At 37.5% G+C, this 20,887-nt stretch overlaps 1 long non-coding RNA gene across 1 annotated transcript in view; it reads right to left on the bottom strand.

Annotated features, from left to right (window-relative positions):
• Window positions 1–20,616, bottom strand: part of LOC142404823 (uncharacterized) — a 28,173-nt gene extending 7,557 nt beyond the window's left edge. The window contains exons 1-2 of the long non-coding RNA XR_012773960.1: window positions 20,463–20,616; window positions 5,888–5,949 (exon numbers count right to left, since the gene is read on the bottom strand). This is a non-coding gene — a long non-coding RNA (uncharacterized LOC142404823). The remainder of the gene's footprint in view (window positions 1–5,887; window positions 5,950–20,462) is intronic.
• Window positions 20,617–20,887: the final 271 nt, after the last annotated feature.

The raw sequence follows: 20,887 nt of genomic DNA, 5'->3' as shown, positions 1-20,887 counted from the left end.
AAAAAGCAGCAATGTTTCTATTGCTTTATTACTTCTGCAAGAAATAATCTTTCCCAGCACTGATTCCATACCCTGTGCCAGATTTAACAGTGAAGACAGAACACAGTAAGTATCTTTTAGAGCTGATTTCAAGCAGGCAAAATCAAATATATAAACAAACCAAACATCTAAAGTAGGTAAAAGAATGAAACTCACCCTAATTCTGCTTTCAGAGATAAAAGCCTTTTGTGTGTGTGTGTGTGAGCACAAAACTTGTTTTGTCATTTGTTTCTCATTAGTACTAAAAGAACATGAAACTTTAAATTGCAATTACACACAAAAATTACAACCAATGTGGGACTCTTATTCTGGATGATCCCAATTTGAGAAATAAGAAATAAGTAGGTTTTGCAGAGAGGAAGATCCCATACATACTGAACGTGATGTCTTTGTTGTTATATTCACATTTTCCCCCTTCTGCTTTCATGAGAAAGTACTAATTTTATGATATAGGCATAACAGGCAGTCTGATAGCATTTTCTCCTGTCTGAAAAACCTTAAGTCATGGTAAATATTGACATTCATCACCATCTTGCATGCATGTACTAGAGAGAACAGTCAATAGTTGACATAACTGCAGTATTGAAAAATGTAAATTGTAAAACTGAATACATACTGAATCTGAAGATAAAAAGATGTGAAAGGGTAACAGTTCTGTACAGTTAAGAAAAATCCCTTCATCTCTGTGGTCATGGAGAATGGCTAATATTCTATGGGTTTGGGTTTGGGGTTTTTTTTTCCTTCTTTCTCAAGAAATCAAAGGAAAACTTGAGGTAGCTTAACTTGGACTTTAACAAAGTTTCAGAAGTTTAGCCTTCCTGTCTGTTTACTCCACCAAGGAGATGTTTTCCACTTAAGCAGCAGATTAAACTAATTAAATTAATTTAATCCATTCTATATCCCTAAGGTAGAAAACAACCAAATTTTCATTTATTTATGGGTTATTTTTCCTAGATTCTGAAACTAGTGGCAAAAAATTGTAGCGGAATTAATTTTGAAGACACATCTGATTTATGTTACCCCTTGCAGCAAAACCATCCCCTTTATGTTACCCCTTGCAGGAAAACCATGGTTAAGGCTGCTTCCCTGATACCTCACATCTGCAAGGAAAAGTGACTACATTTTTTCCTTTTTAAGGGAAAATGTTGTTTCCAGCAATCTCTCACTTTTACATAATGGGATTATAAAAAAAAATTGGAACTGTCATGAATACTTCCCTTTTGAAGTCTCTCACAAACTTTTGGATGAGTTTCCCTGTCTAAAAGTTCATAATGTACTATAACTAAATTAATACTGGTAAGGATTGTCTGTTCCTTTTAGAAAGGAAACAAAATATGTGCTGAGTTACACTCTGAAATTAGGTTAACATTATGCCAATTATAAATACTACTGCTCTGATTATTGACACAGGTAAATGTGGTTCATTTGGATGTCCCTCTGCTTTTCTACATATCATTTGATAATGCTCCTATCTCCTCAGTTTCCTTTTTTGACACAGATTGCCTGTGGAAAAGTATGAAGCCAATTTAGATGTTAGATTACCCTCAAATCATCACAAAAATCAAAATACAGTGTTAAAAGTGTAGATCTGTTCTTTTTAAGGTTTCTAGCTAAGACCACTGCTTCAACTAAAAAGAGAAAATCTCCTTAGTTTGTGCGTTGCTATTTGTGGGTTTCCCATAAAGTGCTATCCTTAGGTTTCAACTAATTCAGAATTAACTGAATAAATTAACAGGGCTTGAATTCTCTGTTACATCAATTCCAGCTTTAAGCAATTTCACCAAGTACAAATGTTCTAATCTTCCTAAAATTTTCTCAAATAATCAACATAGAAATGGGCATCCTTTTTGTGTTTCAATTTATTACCCTTGGGGTGATGCTATATGATGGAAATGTTTATAGACTCCGCTATTGAAAGTGATGTTTCGCGTGGCCCTTGCTCATGGTAAAACAGATTGGTGGAACATGACTTGAACTAATGGCTCTAGACGTGGACTGGAAACTCAAGGGCTTGCTTTGCTGTCAGTATCTAGCTAATACTTCTGTGGAATGAAGAAAAATTTCCCATTCACTCACAACTGTTTTTACTTTGGGTATATTGCATATCTTAAATTTCAGCTATAAACAATAGAGTTACAGCCACATTATAATTCATGCACAAAATATTTGCATTTTTCCATAAATATGTTTCAAATTTCACCTTGTGCGCTTCAGTCTGGAGGGTACCTATATTCTCTAGATCTCACTTTAAATTGAAAATACGCACATTTTCATACAGCCAAGCTGTTTGCCCACACCAATATTTATGCTCAGATCAGCTCAAGTAATTTGTCAGCTTTCGTCAAACCCATTATTTGTAGTCCATTTGTTTTTAAAGGAATAGAACTGGGGTTTTTTCAATTGTTTCTTAAAAGATACTTTTTATAAAGTGCCTACCTTATTTTTCAAGCCCTAAATGATTTTACAGTAGTCCTTATTTGGTGAAAAGTAAAAAAATGTTTCTTACAGGTAATTAAATATTACATACTTTCACCATTTTCCATGGGAAAAAACCTCACCTTTATTTGAAAATACTGCACGTTAGCTACATCCTCCCTTCTAGCCAACTTTCCTCTCAACGTGAACGCTGATCACAATTCACTTCAGATACTCTGAAAGGGAAAGTAACAACAAAAAAATATGATCAGATCCCACTGGAGTTAGTGACAGTTTACAGCACTGTAAAAGTTAAGAAAACCTTCAGTTTGAAGCAATGACTGCATTATTTTTCTGGCTTTTCAAAATGCGACATTTGATGTTAATGGTTTGGTTACTAACAATGATGCTTGTACATCTGCAAATTATAAAACAGTCCTTGCTTTTAGAAGAATAACAACTAAAACACTGAAGAAGCAAAGTATTGTTTAACGCCATATTTCTTTTGCATAGTGTTAGTCACTGCTAACAAGCATTCCTTCAACTACAAATTGACAATTACAACATAGAAATGAAATTGCCTTCTTTTGTCCAAAAGATCCTGTACAATTCTGTGAATTTAAAAAAAATACATTGTTTCTTTTTTTTAATGCAGACGAATATACTTCATTCAATCATTTGCTGATTCGCAGATGTACCTCACATACGCTACCCTGTACCACTACTAAGCTATTATACAATTGGCAAAGACTTTCTCTTATCAACTCTCTTGTCCAGTTGCCAAAGATATAAGCAAATGAAATTCCTTTAATTTCAGTGGAGCGTAACTCCAGTGCCTGTTGGAAAGAGCCACAGCAGCAGTTTCAGATGTGTGAACATTAAACAAAGATGCCAAATACATTTTGTGCTGTTGACAAGAAATAAATTAGAAACGAGAGTCCAGAGGTGTGAACCAGTACGGTTTGTACTTTTGCAACATTATTCCTGTTAGAAATTGTATATTAATAATATATATTTTACGGTTTTACTCAAAATCTCTGAACAACTCCCCTCAGCTAGAAAAGTCAAAATGGGAATGTATATGGAAGAGATACTATATTTTTTAAGACCGGTCCAGCCCTTTTTACTCAGTCTGAAGGGGCTCCAAAGAACCCAAGAGGATCAAGTGGTTACTCATTCGTGAGAAGTTTGCAGGATCAGGGCTTTCTTGATAAGCAACGCTTACTCAAAGCTCATTCTCAAATACATTTGCAACATCAGAATTTCACTACAGAGAAGTAGGAAGAGGATCCTAATTTGCTTTATTTATTAAAAAAATGGGTTTAAGTGGATGTGGATATCTTAATTTCATGCCATCAGCTCTTTCATTTACTTTGTATGCTTTCTTACTCTCAGACAACAAATAGGTGTTACCTGAGTAAAAAAGGGCATCCAAATAATTCAGCAGTGAGCAGATCCCCTCCTTTGCTATACTTACGAGGGAAAATGATACCTATTTCCCTGGGTTAGCCATCTTGCCAAATTCTTCCACTTGGGGTGCCAAGGAAGGGAAGAAGCTGAGTAGAGCTGGAATGAAAATGGGGGCAAGCATACTGACACGCCAGTGAGGCAGCCTTGGGATCCGTCCTTTCCAGCAACCAGCTTAGCGGCTTTGGATCAGAAACTCTGCAGAGGCAATGCATCTGCTGGAGCCACTTTTCAGGAAATAATTTTGTTATCATTTCTCTCCTTCTCTGCAATAAAGTAAGATAAGGGGAAGGACCCAATACAAACAGTCATCTCTGTTTTCTACAGTCTCAGGACTATGCCTAATCAGTATTGTCAGCCTTAGGCACGCATAAATATTGAGACTGGCTTAAACTGAAACACACTACACAAAAGTCCAAGACAAGAATTTTGTTTTTCTTGCCTTCAATTTGATTCTACACTTGCAAGTCTTACTTGAAGACAGAATTTTTTTTGATTAAATAGAAGCTGAGACTTTTTCCACTTAACAAGTAGACTCAGAAATACAGCTTTAAAGGTGGAAAAAATCCTCACTAAATGCATGTCACAGGAGCGGCCACAGGTATAGTTCTTGTGCAGTCATTTTTCTAAATATCTTTGAATGTTCCAGAGGGCAGGATATCATATCTGATATTCCAACATTTCTAGAAAGCTACCTTCACACTGCACATTTAAATTTGTTTTTAGAAGCAGTACAAGCTTCATCCTGTTTCAGTCTGCTGAGTAGTATTTCCAAAACAGAGGATGGAAAACACAAAGGACATGTCAGTGTAGGTCTCATTCCCGTACCCAAACTAGTGAAGATCTTCATACTCGTTTATGGGGTTTACCAAACAACGATTTCAGTTTACGTATGCCCGCCACTTGTTTTTGAACATCTCAGCTAGCGCTTTTTTCCAGTTGACCGTGAGCCCTGTTCAGGATGACATCCACTCAAGCTAAAACACGGTGTGATGCGGTGATAGTGCTCCCTACACCCTGCCACAGTCAGCAATTCCGTCACAAGGAGCAGCTATCCTCCACCCAGACTGCTCCAGCCAAGCTTCTCCAGTGACTGGAAAGCAGGAGGGCTGGGCATGCTACTGCCCGACGGAGGAGGTAGTGCTCCTGCCTACCCTTCGAAGTCTCCTTTCATCACAGTGCAGAAGCAGCAGTGGTGTACAGCTCAAACTTTTTTTCTTTTAAACCAACATTTTCTTTTAGTTACTGCCTACTGTTTGAGTCAAGCCCATCCAAAGGGCAGTAAGTGCTGAAATAGCAGCAGACCCTTCTGGCTGAGAATGGCAGTTAGGTAAGCAAAGACTGTCTTAACCTGATGCAAGAGCATGGAATAGACTCACTGTCACAAGGGCTTCTGTGCTGTAGAGCCAGCACTTTTTCTGTAACACAGTCTTCAGTGCCATATTGCTATTTACAGAAGAAGAGGGTTTGAAGACAATACCTACATTATTTCCAAATTTAAAAAAGATATTTAAAACGGATTTTTCTTGTACTTTCCTATTCTATCACATTACCTAAGAGATCACCACAACTGAAAGTGCAGCTACTTGAACTGCACAGAGCCTAAAGAATACATTCTAAAAAGCTGTAGATAGGTACACGAAGGAAGGGATGGGGTGGCGGTTATTCCTAGGTACGCAAAGGCTTCTTTACATTGTGTCACCGTAAAGCAACCTTGAAGTGACCCAAGTTTATAACTGTACCATTTCAAGAGTGCTTTACATTCCCAGAGCTAACCAGTATAAAAGGGGGGTGTAGTGCAAATGAGAACCAAAGCCCCAGAGTTCTTCAGTATTATGGCTTTACATTTCTTGTTCCTTCTATTTTTGAAATACAGCACGTATTATTATAGATAGTTATATCTGCATATTACAAGCAATTACTGGGCAAAGTGCTTTTCTTTGTCAAAGTCATTGGCAAAACTTACATTATCTTCAGAGCAAACAAGCTGAGATCAGATCACTGTGTACACTGTGAAAGCGAAGCGTGCTGTAAAAAAAGGAAGATGGAAAGCGCGTTAATTTACAACATGTGCTCTGAAGAAAAAAAGAGCACAACTCAAAGATTCATATTAATATAATGAAATCTGACTTTCCTTCAAAGAACATATTAAAAACTTTACACGTCAATCCTTGGCACTAAAATTTGGTAAAATACTTAATTTATCTCAGCTGCAATCCATACTGTCACGGACTCTCTAAGGCTTATTGCTGTGTTACTGAAACACGCACATGGCCCAGAACCTTACAGCATCCTTCTGCGCTGGACAAGTGCCTACAAGGAGGTTATTAGCAATTGCCATGACACAAGGTATATGTGCCCCTATCTCATTCTTCTAGGAAGCTTTTACAGTTCCTGAGCAGCCTAAGAACATTGCCTGACCCTCCTGACCCAGGGGAAGACATCTCGTAGCACCAGAGTGTAGTTTTTCAGTCTCTACAGTCTTTTTATTTAAGGTACAAATTATAACTTTCAGGGCTATACTTGAATCATAGATAGTAAAGATGACTTTACAGCTATCTCATTGGTTTGAAAATAGTGCTTCACTCAGAAGGTTTATAGCCCATTAAGACAGCATGTTTTTCCTTGTATTATCCCCTCCTGTGCAGTACTAATTTCATTTTAACACTATGATTTGAACACCACATACACAATTAGTTTCTATCAAGAATGAAAGCTCTTTCACTCAAGGTCAAATTATACGAAGTCTATGAAGCAGGATGAACCAACGATTTAAGATCAAGTAAAACTAGTCAAAGCTCTATTGTTTAGGATTTTTTTTTTCCTAATTCTAAGAAAAGTCTCATTAGAGCCAATCTAGAAATTTAGTACATTTAAAAAAAAAACCAGTTCATTTTTCTTCTATTAATGTTATTCCTTCACACATACTGAAATTCAGTTTTAGCCAAATTAACAACAGTTATCTACACAGATAATTAGAAAATATAATGAAGCACTGTTTTAGAACTTACCAAAGAGCTGTCAGTTAGTTCAGGAAAATTAAACAGGAGTGATGTAACTAGTGTGGCATAAAGCACTCTAAGAGAATGCTGAGGGATTTTTTGTTTTGTTTTTTTAAACGTCCACTACAACAAAAGTTCAGGTAAACCCATAGCTGTGGTGACAGCAGACCTCTCTGGCTTATTCCATTTGTCAGCTGGTCACTCATTTAGAGGAGTAAAGACAGCTTTCCATGAACGCCTCTCATTTCTTATTTTAGAAATCACTAAGTTCATAAATCACCACAGTGGTTCTAGAAAACAGTCATTTGTGTATACATCATCCTACAGTGTTTAAATTTTCCTGAATGAACTGTGCGTCATCTCCAGTTTTAATGTTTGTAATATATCACATCTTACCTACAGCCCAGCAAGCTGAAAGGCTGGATCACTCCGTCTTCCTCTTGATACTTGTAATTAAGTTTTAAAGATCTGTCTCTAACCTCGATGTTATCTTCTTGAGGAAGGAGAGTATATGCGTAAGTTACAAATTCATGTGGATAAATTCAGTACTTCTACAGATTTGAAGATAGAAGATAAATCTTTATAAGACCAACAGATGCAGCTAGGAAAATTAAGCAGGTTTCTTCTGGTCTTTAAAAGACGCAACAGATTCAAAGGCAAATGTGAGGTAAAAGAGCCGAGACAAAGCTGGGACAAATACAAGCTGGGACTTTTCTGAGTAAAGTTAAAGTAAAGTTATCTGGTACCTGTGAAGTAGAGGAGATTGTAGGTGAGGATAGCACAGAAGGAAGGGAGAAGAGTGAGGGAAAAAAAGGGGAGAAAAAGTAGCATGCACAGTGCAGGGATACTAGTGGGAGGAAGGGAACGGGAGATTACAATGAACTGTAAACCCAGGCTGGATCAGTTGTATCAAGTATCTACTTCTGTAACACACTCACTTAAAAAGGCATGTACCTTACTCTAGAGGTGTTTATGTTTTAAAGGAAAGCTATGCAAGTAAACTAAAAGTCTCTTCAAAACTAGGAAATAAAGAATATCATCCATCACCTATCCTTGGGATGCATTTTCCTCCTAGGTATAAACGAGAGAGCGAGCTTCATAGCATTCACTGAATCAACATTTTTTAAACATTTCCAGTTAAGGTGGACAGCAATGGAGAGAGGATTTTTCAGTTCATTCCCAAAGTTTACACCAGCTTTGGCTGAAGGGCACCAGCTAGGAATTAATGACTAGAGGACATCTGAGAAAAGATGGTGCATGCTTATCACTCTGAGCTCACCAAGACAGAGGCTTTCCTACACTTATGGATATATTTTTAAAAATACAGTCATTCTGGCTATTATTATTTAATTCAGGGTATTATTATTTAAGGGAAATAGTACCTTTGTTTGATACAGATCAGTTTAGAGATTCCTTAATTTCATTTCTGCTACAGCAAAGTCAGCTGTGTCTATGCCTTGTTATCCACATCTTGAAAGCCTTATCAACCGTCCAAATAAGCAAGAGAAAGTTGAAGTACTACATCTCCAGTCAATGAGGGTTCTATTTAGACGTGTTTTACAGACTCACTTGCCATAATTGGAACCGAAGTTCTATTTTGTGGCAAATTTCAATGTATGTTTTCAGTCTGCAATGAAATGAATGTTAAATTCAAACTTAAATCTGCAGATAAAAGCAACCTGGGATTAGGCAGCATGGAATGCAGGTATTTGTCAGTGAATCACTAAATGCTGAAACTGCTTAGCACCTCTCAGTATAAAAATTCAGTTTTTGTCCTACTTCTCCTGACAAAAGGAGCCATTCATTTGATGGTACTCTTTCTTATGTTACCTTGTGTCAAAAGGTGCTAGAGTTGTGGTTTCATACATTTGGGAGAAAGGCTGCGCAAGTAACTTTAAACCAGCTGAAGCATCCTCTCATGCTTGTTCTTCCTGCTGGGCTATTACAGTTCCCTCTGCAGCAAACTGGATCAGCAAATGCATCTGGCTGGGAAAAATTCTTTTGCAGGATTTTATTTATTTATTTATTTTAAAGGAGGAAAGGGAGGCAAGTGGAGGAAAGCATAAGTGAACACTATCAGTAAAGAAATGCTCTCAGAAAAAGGTGTTTAGCTTGATTTCAGAATGAGTATTCTCAGTTTTATAAATGAATATTTAAATATTACACAGTTACAGGTGTAAGTCTCATTCTCGTCACTGCAGAACCACATCCAACATCTAATCGGCCTAGCAAGTCAAAGAGTTTAAACGGAGCAGAGTTATGCCCTACATGAAAGCAGACAATACCTTCCACCTTTAGTACCTATAATCACCTATAATCCACCTAGTACCTAAAATCAGCATCATCAATTTCCAATGTATTAGGAGCTTCCTGGCTTCTGTTCCCCCTTCCCGACCTTTTGAAAGAAATCTTGAATTCCTATAGCTGAATAACTACCTAAAGATCTCAGGAGTAGACTGGAAAACTGAATTAAAACAATCCTTATGTGCCAAAACAGAGGTCTATAGTGATGCTCCAGATTTGCTTTTGTAAATATCATAACAACTCTGATAGTTTCTTCTTTCAAGCATCCTTTTAATATATTATTTCCCATTTATTATTAATTTGCCTCCTGCCTTTTATAAGAATAAATTCTCAGCAACTTCCAGAGGTAGAAAGAGTTGGAAAAACATTAAATAAGACAATTAATACTAGCTATGTTTCAAGATTATTTTCGTTTCTTATTTCATCTTTACTTTCTTCCAGTGGCCTCAGATGAAAACATGACCATAGGATAACATATACATAACAGTGCATTTGTTAGCTGTTTGCACTATTGCTCCAGCAGAAGTCAGAGCATACAACAGAAATATTCAATGCAGTAATGGTTGTTTTGAGGTTTCAAGTAATCCAGGTAAAATGGGGAATCAAGAGCTTGGAGATTTCCCCTTTCAAACAAAGAAGAATACATTGATGTATCCACGATTTTGTTTTGTTCTTATTATGGAAAAGATTCTTGAGCATCTGCTGGACATAGAAGTAGCAGCTACAAGTGATAAAATCTAGCAGTAATTATGTGCAAGTTAAATGTAATTGAGGTACAGTGGATTTTCAACAGGAAAACACCTCCCAGGTTCCCCCATTGGCTCAAGCACTGAGAAAAAAAAATAAAAATAGCCTTGCTCTTCTGTGATGCACACCATACATGAATCAAGTAAGTGCATAAGAGTGATCTGTAAAGCCCCAACCTATGCTGTATTTTGGTGGCTGTAGCATCAGTTGATTACCAGTGCATGCAAAAATGCAAATGGGACTGGGTCCCTGTAGGTCTACGCAAAATGCAAATTCATAATATGAAGCAGAAGCTGAACTGCTCACCAAGTCCAAATGAGTTAGCTTTGGATAAAACTTTATGAAGTGTGTACCTGGAGGTGGGACAACATACCCAAAGTTAAAGCAGAAGAAATGAAGAGAACGGGTCCATATAGATGCACTGTGATCTGGCATGGGGCCCTCTTAATCTACCAGCGGGCCTCTCTTTCTGCGCAGGGTCCTCACCATTCTGTTCACCCCTGTTAATCGCACTATGTTCCCCGCTGACTTAACGCTCTCTGAAGTGAATCCCAGCACGTTGCAGTCCTGCCTGATGGCACTGCATCATCCTATTCTCTCACCTGTGATTCATCATTGGACGTGCAGGCTATCAGCCGGTGCGGGAATTTCACAGTCAATTTAAAGATACAATATTTAAATTTTGTCTTCTATGCCTTTCCGGTGTGACTTTTCCTTCCTATATTGGAAAGCCAATGGATAAGTCTTATTTCACCCTACCCTGTGCATGAAACATAGCACGCACATTACCCACTAAAATACACATCTGCAGTAGTAGAATATAACAATTCATTAAGTGCAAAGTTACAAGTCCCGTTCCACTCTATAGTTAATGCATGCAGTGAAGAACCTGTTCTACCTATATTGAAGATAAATAATGCAAACGTGTTTTGGGAAATATCATACTTTAGTCATACGCGTGCATTTGTACATTTGCTTCCTCTTACATATGTCCAGGCTGAGCTCCCTGAAAGCTGTTGTGTACTCAACCCAGTCAGTCAACAAGAATGATAAAATGTGACTTATCTGATTAACCACAAGTATGCACTATTGCTTAAATTCAGAATATTCATGATCAATCAAGTCAGTAAATTGTATCTGGGAAAAGCTATTAATAAAAAATATTTGACGAGATGAACTCAAGGAAATTGTGATCTCTTTGTGGTTATTCCGTAAGTAGAAAAGAGGGACTGAAATCATTCAATATACTACTTCTGCCGGATTATTCGCTCTGCTCCACCGAACACTCATAAGCACATTCAGCTATTAAATTAGCACTGCTAAGCTGTGCTATTTGTGTTGGCTATTTTTATACACAGCAGGCAATAATCATTGCTTAATGAGAGAGTAGGCTTTAACACCAGGTGTGATTTTGTTCTTAGGAGATCTGTTTTTCTACTTTTCATAGTTTTCATCCAAACCAGTTTTCATCCCCACCAGTACCACCTATTTCTGTCCTGAGGGTTGTATGGTGAAGGCCGATTGGAAGCTCAGCGTGGTGCACAATACTTGATTTGCACTGATTGTCATAAAATGTAACGCACAGCGTTCTGTGAAGATGTGCAACAAAAGTGTGATTTTTGTTATGTTCCTTGCATTAGAGATCACTTCTAATTTGCAGCCTCTTCTATTCAGCTCTTTTCTTTGCGAAGAAAAGCAAAGCTCTGTTCAAAATGTTGGTTTCTCAAAAATCCACCTGTAACAATGAAAGAAATGTATTCACAGAATTTACTGTCAGTACACTACACAAGGGAAGCAAACATTTTTTCCTATACTAATGACAAATGTTCAGCATATAAAGAGCTTAATTACATGCTATAAATGGCTGACTTTCTGCTTTGCTAGTCAGCTATTCAACCAGAAAGAATGTTGTAAAATCTTAAGAACAAAAATCAAAGAAGAAAAACCATAACTTCTGCACACATTACAAGAGAAAGCCCAGTTTTCAGACAGTTGCAGATGGACATAAACTCCTGCTACAGGCATTTTTGGGCAAAAGACAAATAAACAAACAAAACTACACATGACTCTGCATTTGCCAGATTTTTTTTTAGACTTAATGAACTTAAGTACAACCAGATCAAGCAAAAACATGCATTCTTTCTCCCAACAAAACACAAGCAGATCCAGTTCCTTTCATGCGAGACTTTTAGCCCAATCTGGAGCAAATACAGAGCAGAGCTCTAAGCATTCACTCTTATAAAATCCCATTACCAAAGACAAATCTGAAGCAACTTGGAAATATCACTTCACCTGTAGATTACAACTTTCAAACTAGTCTAGAGTAGCAATTCTGTAAAACTGACACCAGCTTTAACTGTGTAAAATAGATTTTTAAAAATATTTCTGGATTGAAAATCTCAGTCAGGAAGCTAAACACTAAAGCAGTCAAGGATGTGGGAATACCCTCACACTTACAGAACTTCTCTTATTTTTGAGGACACCAGAGGATAACTTGGACTGTAAATAGGGAACTTCAAAAATACTGAAAATGGAATTCCAAAGCATGCGTATGACTTGAACGTTTGAAAACACTACTCTAAAACAGCAAATATTATTCAAACTAGCAGCTTCTGTACTTTATCTCAGTTTTAATCTTTAGGCTGAGGATAGTATCACTTGACTATTGCAAGGCAACAGGTTGCAGAGTATTCACATTTTTATATGTCCTGTGATACTCACAAACATCATGGAAACACTAAAGAAACCAGAATTAGTATTTCCTGTCTTCCATGTACCAAAGGAGTTTTTTGTTGTTCGTTTTGTTTTGTTTCTTTAAAGTGGCACTTGTTACTGTTATAGCATCAAAAACTCAGTAATTCTCCTGGTCTCCTGCAATCAGCTTGAGAGTACTGACCACCTTAGAAATGTGAGAAAACTTACAAATAGCTCTGTGGAAGTTATTTTATGCAAAACCTAGCAAGATTGGTTAGGGTGCACACTACTAAATATTACTGTGGTTTGCTAAAGTAGTGTTTGCAAGATGTGATGGTACAGAAGCCCCAAGTTCTGAATTTGAATTCCCTGGTGACAATTTGGTCTCATTCTGCTCTATGTCTTTCTAATCTTATGGAAACTGGATGGTCTCCGTTCCAGTCACTGTCAGAATCTGTACCTGAATAAGTATTCTTCCTAGTTTACAAATGTAGAGCAAGACAAAGTACTACACCAGTACTACATCAGGAAACCTCAATTTTATCAATTTGCTTTGACAACGTACTCTCATAGCATTTACTCTCATAACCAAAGCACTATGGATTCATCTTTTTATTGCACACATCTCAGAGTGATGTGAAATTAGTAATTATCATCCATGTAGCTCTTAAAACCCATAGCGAGCTATGTAGAAATACTATTAACAGTCATTTAAATTAACTGTCTTGTTGTGCAACCAAAATTTCACAGCATTCAGAAACAGCAAGTAGAAACAGGATCTCAGGCCAAAAAGAGAAATGTAATCATATGATTGAAAAATATTTGCTACATGACATTGCAGCGTACATGTTCCTATACTATCCCCCACAACCACATTTTTAAAGTTTGTTTTTACTTCCTAAGTCTTCAGGAAACCCCAGAATTTCTGTAGAGGTACTCATATATTGCATACATTTTGCACCAGGTGGGGGAAAACCCAACACATTTTGCTTTTCCCCAGCAGCATAAATCATTAAAATCTTTGTGCTATGCTAACACCACACACTCACCCACCCAGACAACTGTCGCTACTGCAAAAGAGGAAAGTGACAGTGTCTGGATCACAACGTGGATCACTGCACACCCTGCCGCACACGGCTCCTTCAGATCAGTCTGTTGTCCAGCTGAAAGATATAAGTAAAGTCCCATTTGTTAAGGAAACAGTCATATTCTTCTATATATTGACTTCTATTCTGTGCAGCCCGTAGCAATATATGAATATAACCCCTTTTGACAAATGGTAGTTTAATGCAAAAAGGATTGCTCTCTACCAAACTTTAACCTGCTCATCCAGATTGTACTTATGGCTTATTGGCAATGCCTTCTACTGCTATGCATAAATCACCCAGACGCTAGTGAAGAAACATGGTTGTGTCAAAAATAATGCATCTCTTCAGCAACATATTATGGATCTCCAGGTATCTGTGAAAAAAACAAACAGAATAACCAAATCATCATGTTTAATTGTACGTGTTCTTTCAGGTCTGCACAAAGTCATCAGAAGCAACTCGTGACCTGGCTTCAGTTTGATTTATGGGGCACTTTTTTTGTTTATTTTTCTGCCCAGAGAGATGTTGGAATCTCCATCCTTAGATGTTTTTGAGGCTCAGCTAGACAAAGCCACAGCTGAGCTAATCTACCATTGGTGACAGTCCTGCATTGAGCATATGGTTGGACGTGCATTGGTCCCTTTCAGCCAACACTTCTGCAATTCTACATTTTGAAATCAGAGTCTCATATGTGAACTGGAAGTTAACACCACATTTCTTATGCTTTCTTTTCTAGTGCAGCATGATTTTCCTGTCTAAACACCCTTGTCCATACTAAGATTTCTCTTTTCATGCTTGTCAAGGCCACTCTTGTACAAACATTAAGATACTCCCAGTCCTCCTTTCACCAGCTGCCTGATCTGGGCCTGACTCAAACACAAGTGCTTCCCTCAGAAATTAAGCAGAGTTTCTAGGTTGGTCCTCTAATGATGATCACCACTTAAATCCAACTGCCCACTCAATTTTGCTTCTCTATTATTAATACAGCAATAGTATCAAGCACGCATATCTGGATATCTGTGCATCCCCTATGCACGGGATGCACAGATGCAGTAGCAGGTGCTGTACAGACACCCAATAAAAAGATAGCCCTTTGGCATACTTTCCCAGAAACTCCTCAAGTACGAGATTTCTTGAGAAAAAAAAATGATTGCATCACATATTTCTGACAAAAGTTATTTACTGAGCTCCCATGAGTAGCAGCATTACAAAAGTTGAGGGAGGGACAAAAACCACATAAGATTAAGGAATTTTCTCTTTTTTTAGGACAAACTCAGCAGAGGGAGAAGGGGACTGTAACAGAAGTGAGTGAATGCAGAGTAGCCAGGCTGGTCTGACCTTTAGAAGCTCAGAGTATTTAAAGTGTGGCAGTTGCATTGATTTCCTATGTCTACCATACTGTATTTCTCCTACACTGACAAACAGGAGACTGGGCTGATTCATGAGAGTCACTATTTGCATGTTAAGTTTATTGGCTTTCTCTACTATAGCTTCTGTCAGTAATGTTCGACAAAGATCTTTTCACAATGTATTCTCCCTATTGTGTTCTCCATGTGAAAGATTAAATACAGCAATTATATATACCCATATATTTACTTTCTCTGCCTTTACTACATTCTAATTTTAATACTTTAGCTATGAAAATTGGGAAAAGTAGTGTCCGCAATTTTAAGAAAAATAACGTGACTTGGTCTGTGCTGATGCACCTTCTTCTGTCAACGTTCCTCTACCTTGTACTGGAGAACCAGATCTTGATTTTCTCCTTCTTGTGACAAAACATTGGTTTTCCTCATGGGAGTTAATCTCTGAATAGGCTCTTCCTTTCTTCCCTTTGTCTTTTTGTCCTTGTTCCAGTAGGACGTATTATATTACTTATGGTATAACACCAGCCAGGCAGTCTCTTCCAGTGTAAAATGTGGAAGGTGTGTAAAATGCTTCAAAAATTAAAAGCTTCAGGGCAAACTTCTCTAATCACTTCTCTAATCTCTCTCATCTACGCGTAACCTACTGTAGATGCCGAACGTTACAACGTGTCTCTGAGGTAAACTACTGGTACTGTCTTGGGTTGTCCCCATATCACATGCAAGTCACCACAGAGCGGGACTGGACCCAAATTGCAGGAGTCGTCAACATGGCTAAGGCTATATGAACTACTTGGCACAGGACTACAGGGAGTGGGTGTATTAGCTGTGCCTTGCAACAAGCCAACACTGACAGAAAGCCTTAGAAGACCGTGGAATGGTGGAAGGGTGATTCCACGCGCACAAGCGTGTCTGAAGCCATCACTCCCAGGCACAGCGGCAGGCTTCCAGAGTAACGGAGGATTCTCTGCTGGCTTTCCAGATTTTTCTTACAACACCAGGCAGTAGAAAACATTTTTCTGAGGTCTCAACTTACATTTACAGTTCTTTGAGGCTGCTGTTGCCCACATGGCTGTGCAGCTCTGTGACTATGGTGTAGGCTTGACTTGCTCCCTGGCTCCATAAGAAGTTTTTGACTCATATAACTTGCCTCTCTGTTTTTGTATTGCCAGTAACACATGTTCACAGCCATTAGGTCTGACTCCATATCTTCTTATTGCCATATCTTATTGCCTCTTATGGTCATATCATTGCCAAGGCAAAGGGCATAACATTGATCTTCTATGGCAAGCTTTTGTAACTCGTTCTCTGTCAGCCCAACAGTGTGTTGATGGAAGTCAGGCAAATGTTCAAATATATGTTTATTGTACTCGCTTCTTTGTAGGACCACAACAGTCTATTGGATCTTTTCCACATATTGCATTTTTTCCTGATTTTCATTTCAATGTTAGTTTTCTTCATAAGCATCCTCATTTTCCTACCTATATGAAACAAAGCATCTACATGTCTTATATGTTCATTGCATAGTATCATTTGTACAGTGCTAAAAATTCTGTCTGAAAACAGTTCAGTATGAGTTTCACTTGATTTGTTGTGGCTGGATTTCATTTCTTGAACTACTGCTTGTATTAACATTCTCAGCAATTTAAACTACCTAACTGGTTGATATCTACTGCTACTGTCTGTCATTTGAAGTATCTAAGACACTACAAAGAACTAGTAAAGATTAAAAAAATTTCCTATAGCAAACTGTTCTAAGTGAAAGCAACTGTGAGTTAAATAATCAAATGCTCTACTTCATTAAGTTCTTCATAGAATTAATTTTATAGGTTAAAAATTTATTCTTTCCACGAGATATAAAAGCAAAGCAATAGAAATTAAGTATGTTACAGATATGATTATAAAGACGGTATTCAGCTGCCTAAACATATGCATCTAATGCAATTTTAGATACTCTAAGGTGTGCAAGATATGCATATTGGGACAGCATGCATGGTTGAGGGCCTCCACCCTTCTGGAGCAGCACTTGAAGTCAGATGTAATTGTGTAGTGCTTCTAAGGCAGTGCTAGACCAATGTGATTTGCCAGCTGAATCACTCCCTAAAAATGTAATTGCTTTTAAAATATATATATAATTGATAATGTTAAAATTTGGAGATAAATAGAATATTCTACAGACGTAATTACGATTTCAAAATTTCAATATTTTAACCTAGCTTATGACAGAAAACAACTGAAACCTCTCAATATTCCTGCATGGAACCAAAATCCCACATTTGGCTTGCCTTGTCACTATATTTGTATTATTATACCACCTAAGATAGAGTCATTAATGGAGCATAGACTGTAGACTGAGATTCCTGTGTCTGCCACCAAATCATCCCTTTTTAAATCACTATCCTTACAAAATGCTTAAAACTCTTATGTTGGATCCTCATCTTTCACTCATTTGACATTATAATACATAAAGATTTATGTTAATAAAAAAACCTGATTACATATTCCTGGATTTGTAGTGTCAGACCTGCAAAGAAACTTCAGAAGCGTTTCAAAAAGTACACTAATTTCTGTGATTTCTGTGTCCATTGCACAGGACTTTCCTTTTTGGCAATGTTAGGATTTTTTAGCTATTATGGTAAGCTATCATTACTTAGTGACATTTGTGGGTTTATTCAACCAGCCTAACTCAGTCTGACTGCTAAAAAAGTTGCAGACAGGAAGTAATTTCAAACTTGGCTTTAACGCTGGATGCAGACAAATAACATAACAGGACTATCAACTCCTGTATTCATTGTGGCTCTTAATAAAATGTAATTAATTGAACAAAAAGATTAAAAATCTTAGTCTGAAATATTACTGATCCCCAAATAATGTTCAGCTAATGCTAATTATTTGAACTTTAGGTCTCCAGTTTCCCACTGAGCCAGATCATGCCTTTGGGTGGCACAAAAACAGTAGCAGCAGCATTGAAGTCACTCAAGTATAAAAAGTATGGGACCAGAATCAGCCCATTTATCTAGAAATGTTAAAAAGAAACTTTTGGTTTAAGAATTTCAGTTTAAGAAGTCTTTCACTCCTCCCATGAGCAAACAATAAGTCATTATTAGGGACAGCAATAAAACAAAACCTCTGAATCCATTTACATTTTACAGAAAAAACCCTTATTGTTAGTATTGCATAAAATAAGCATACTGCCTCTATAAAGCACAAGTTTATTCAAGATCATGCAAAACTCATCTTAAGGACTGATGTATTGAAGCACTAGAATGTATTTTATATAAATTTGTTGTTTTTAAGATGGATTTTAGTCGCGCTGTAATAACTAATAGTTAGGTTCTAACTAGATAGTCTACGAACAGAGCCAGGCTCGAGTTTCCTACCAGAAACACTGCAAGGAATATGTTGTGTATAAATTTCCTATGCTTAACAGGCCTTAAGATCTCAAAAAAGATATAGGGATTCTAGGCTATGTGGGTCACTAACATGATCAATTGCATTATAAGTAAAAATTTCATTGTTATTTTTGATTCTTCATTTTTTAGATTCATACGGATTAAAAGCCTGTTAAATATTCTTCTGCATTCCTTAGGTTTTCAGTAAGTGCAAAATTCTCACCGGCATTACACTAATGAAGTACACTTAGAGTCAGCTGGTATAAATTGTGAATGTGGCACATAATGATTTGACTCAAATACATCATGAGATTTAAATTCAGGGAAAATTCCATAATAGCCTTTTCTACATTTTTACTCAATTTATTCCAAGCCATTTTTTCTTTCAATTGCTAAGTTGCAGCTTAATTAAAAAGGATCAAATCTTCATTTGTTTTTGAAAACTTATCCACAAACTGGGATTTTATACAAACAAGTCAAGTCTTTTTGCCTTCTTCCTTCTCAGTAAACTTCATAAAGATTCACATCAATTTCCATCAAATAAAATTGTCACAATAACAACTCTGTGCTTCTCTCTGTTTGAGGACTTAATTTCACAAATAGTAGCTTTTGTTACCAGAATCACTCACTGTTTATATCGGAAACAAATCTATGCAGTTTGATTTACTTCTAAAGCAAGGGCCAATTAGTAGAAACAGAAGAAAGTAGGGATACAGACCAGTAAGTAATCTCACCCACAGAAATAACCCTGCAGTCATGAAGGAAAAAAAATCCACTCAGAAATCCTATGTGTGCTTGCGATATAGCATGATGTTTATAAGTCAGCGTACATCTTTTACATGGCAGAGATGTTTATGGCTAAATGCTGACACGTTGCCTAACGGCAACAGCAAAATGATGACGATAATGAAGAAAAGTAGATGCAGTCATTAGTCTTTTCTATTTATACCAGGAAAGCTTGCCTCTTTCCCTTGAGAAATAAGAGTCATAGGCTATGTCTACACCGCAGTCAGAAGCATGACTACAGCAAACGTATCCTTAGCCAGGATAAATTGAAGACATCTAGCTCAGGTATTAGCAAGAGAAAAAAGCACCATATAAATACGTGGCCTAATTATTCTGAGTCCTGGCTGGAACCTTCTTATTGGTATCTGGACTAAGTAAGTGGATTAAAGCAGGGCTTAAGTGTTTTCCCTGTCCCATCAAAACCAGCAGGGCTACTTTAAATTAGAATCCCTCTCTGAACTAGAAATAGCTTTTCAGTGCTAAATATTAAAATATTCTGGCCAGGTTGCTTGGCGCTAAATGTTGCCTCCTCAGCTGCAAAAAAAGTCTACTCAGCTGGAGAGCAGAGGACAAGCATCAGGGCCTGGAGGCTAACGATGCCAAAGTAGGTAAATGGGCAGAGCCCTGGGCTCATCCCGGTTGCAATTCTTTCTCCCGAGAACTGCAGGGGAAAGGAGAACCACGTTGCAGCTGCACATCAACATCTGTCCCAGCAAACACAGCAGATCCTAGCAGATAAGAATTTGCCCTTGTAACAAGTGAGATGCAACAGTCCTTACGCAGGCTCCCAATTAAATCCTCTTATTATATAACTGGTGATCACAGCTCCTCACAATAAATGTTCCATTGTTTTCAAACCTGAATTTAAATATTCTATCCACTAGAAAATAATAACACACCTTTATAGCAGTATAAAAGCCTGCTTATCAACTTAAAAGGAGACTGCAGTAGTACCCACTCAAGTGAATTTCACCAACAATTTGGTATCATACAGCTCATAAATCACTTAAGGCTAAAATAGGCCTGTGCTTGTCCTCTGGACAGATGATGCAGAAACATCCATACCGAAGGTCTGGAAATCCCTGTTTAAGTCTGGTGATGGAAAATCATGTGTCTCCTCACCTACTTCAGTTTTGCGGTAGACGACCACCTCAAGGGAAAACTTACCTACTCTACTTTCTCTCAGATCCCTGCCAAATCACAAAATCAACACCAGTCTTCTCATGAAGGGGAACAACTTCAGCTGACGTAATCTGTTTTCATCTGGAATGGGAATAATATTCTTCCTGAAGGAAGACTTACCTGCCATTCAGCATGAGAGCTTTCATATGACTAGGAGCTAAAATCCTGCCACTAAATGGCTAGAGTACTCTGCTGGAAACAAAAAGTGCCCCTGTTTACATTAGCATGTTTGAACCGCCAGCAGGTTTTTTCAATTAATACTGTCACTTTGCCAAACACTCATGAAATTTGGCAGAAGACGTTGATTCACCAATCCCATGTGAAATTTGTCCCTGGAAAACACAATGCATAATAATACTCATGACAGAAAAATGCTAAAACACACAAGGGTCTGTAGGAATTCTCAGCAC

The sequence above is a fragment of the Mycteria americana genome, chromosome 1 (assembly GCF_035582795.1).
Source record: "Mycteria americana isolate JAX WOST 10 ecotype Jacksonville Zoo and Gardens chromosome 1, USCA_MyAme_1.0, whole genome shotgun sequence".
NCBI lineage: Eukaryota > Metazoa > Chordata > Aves > Ciconiiformes > Ciconiidae > Mycteria > Mycteria americana.
This window is presented reverse-complemented; position numbering and strand designations above follow the sequence as displayed.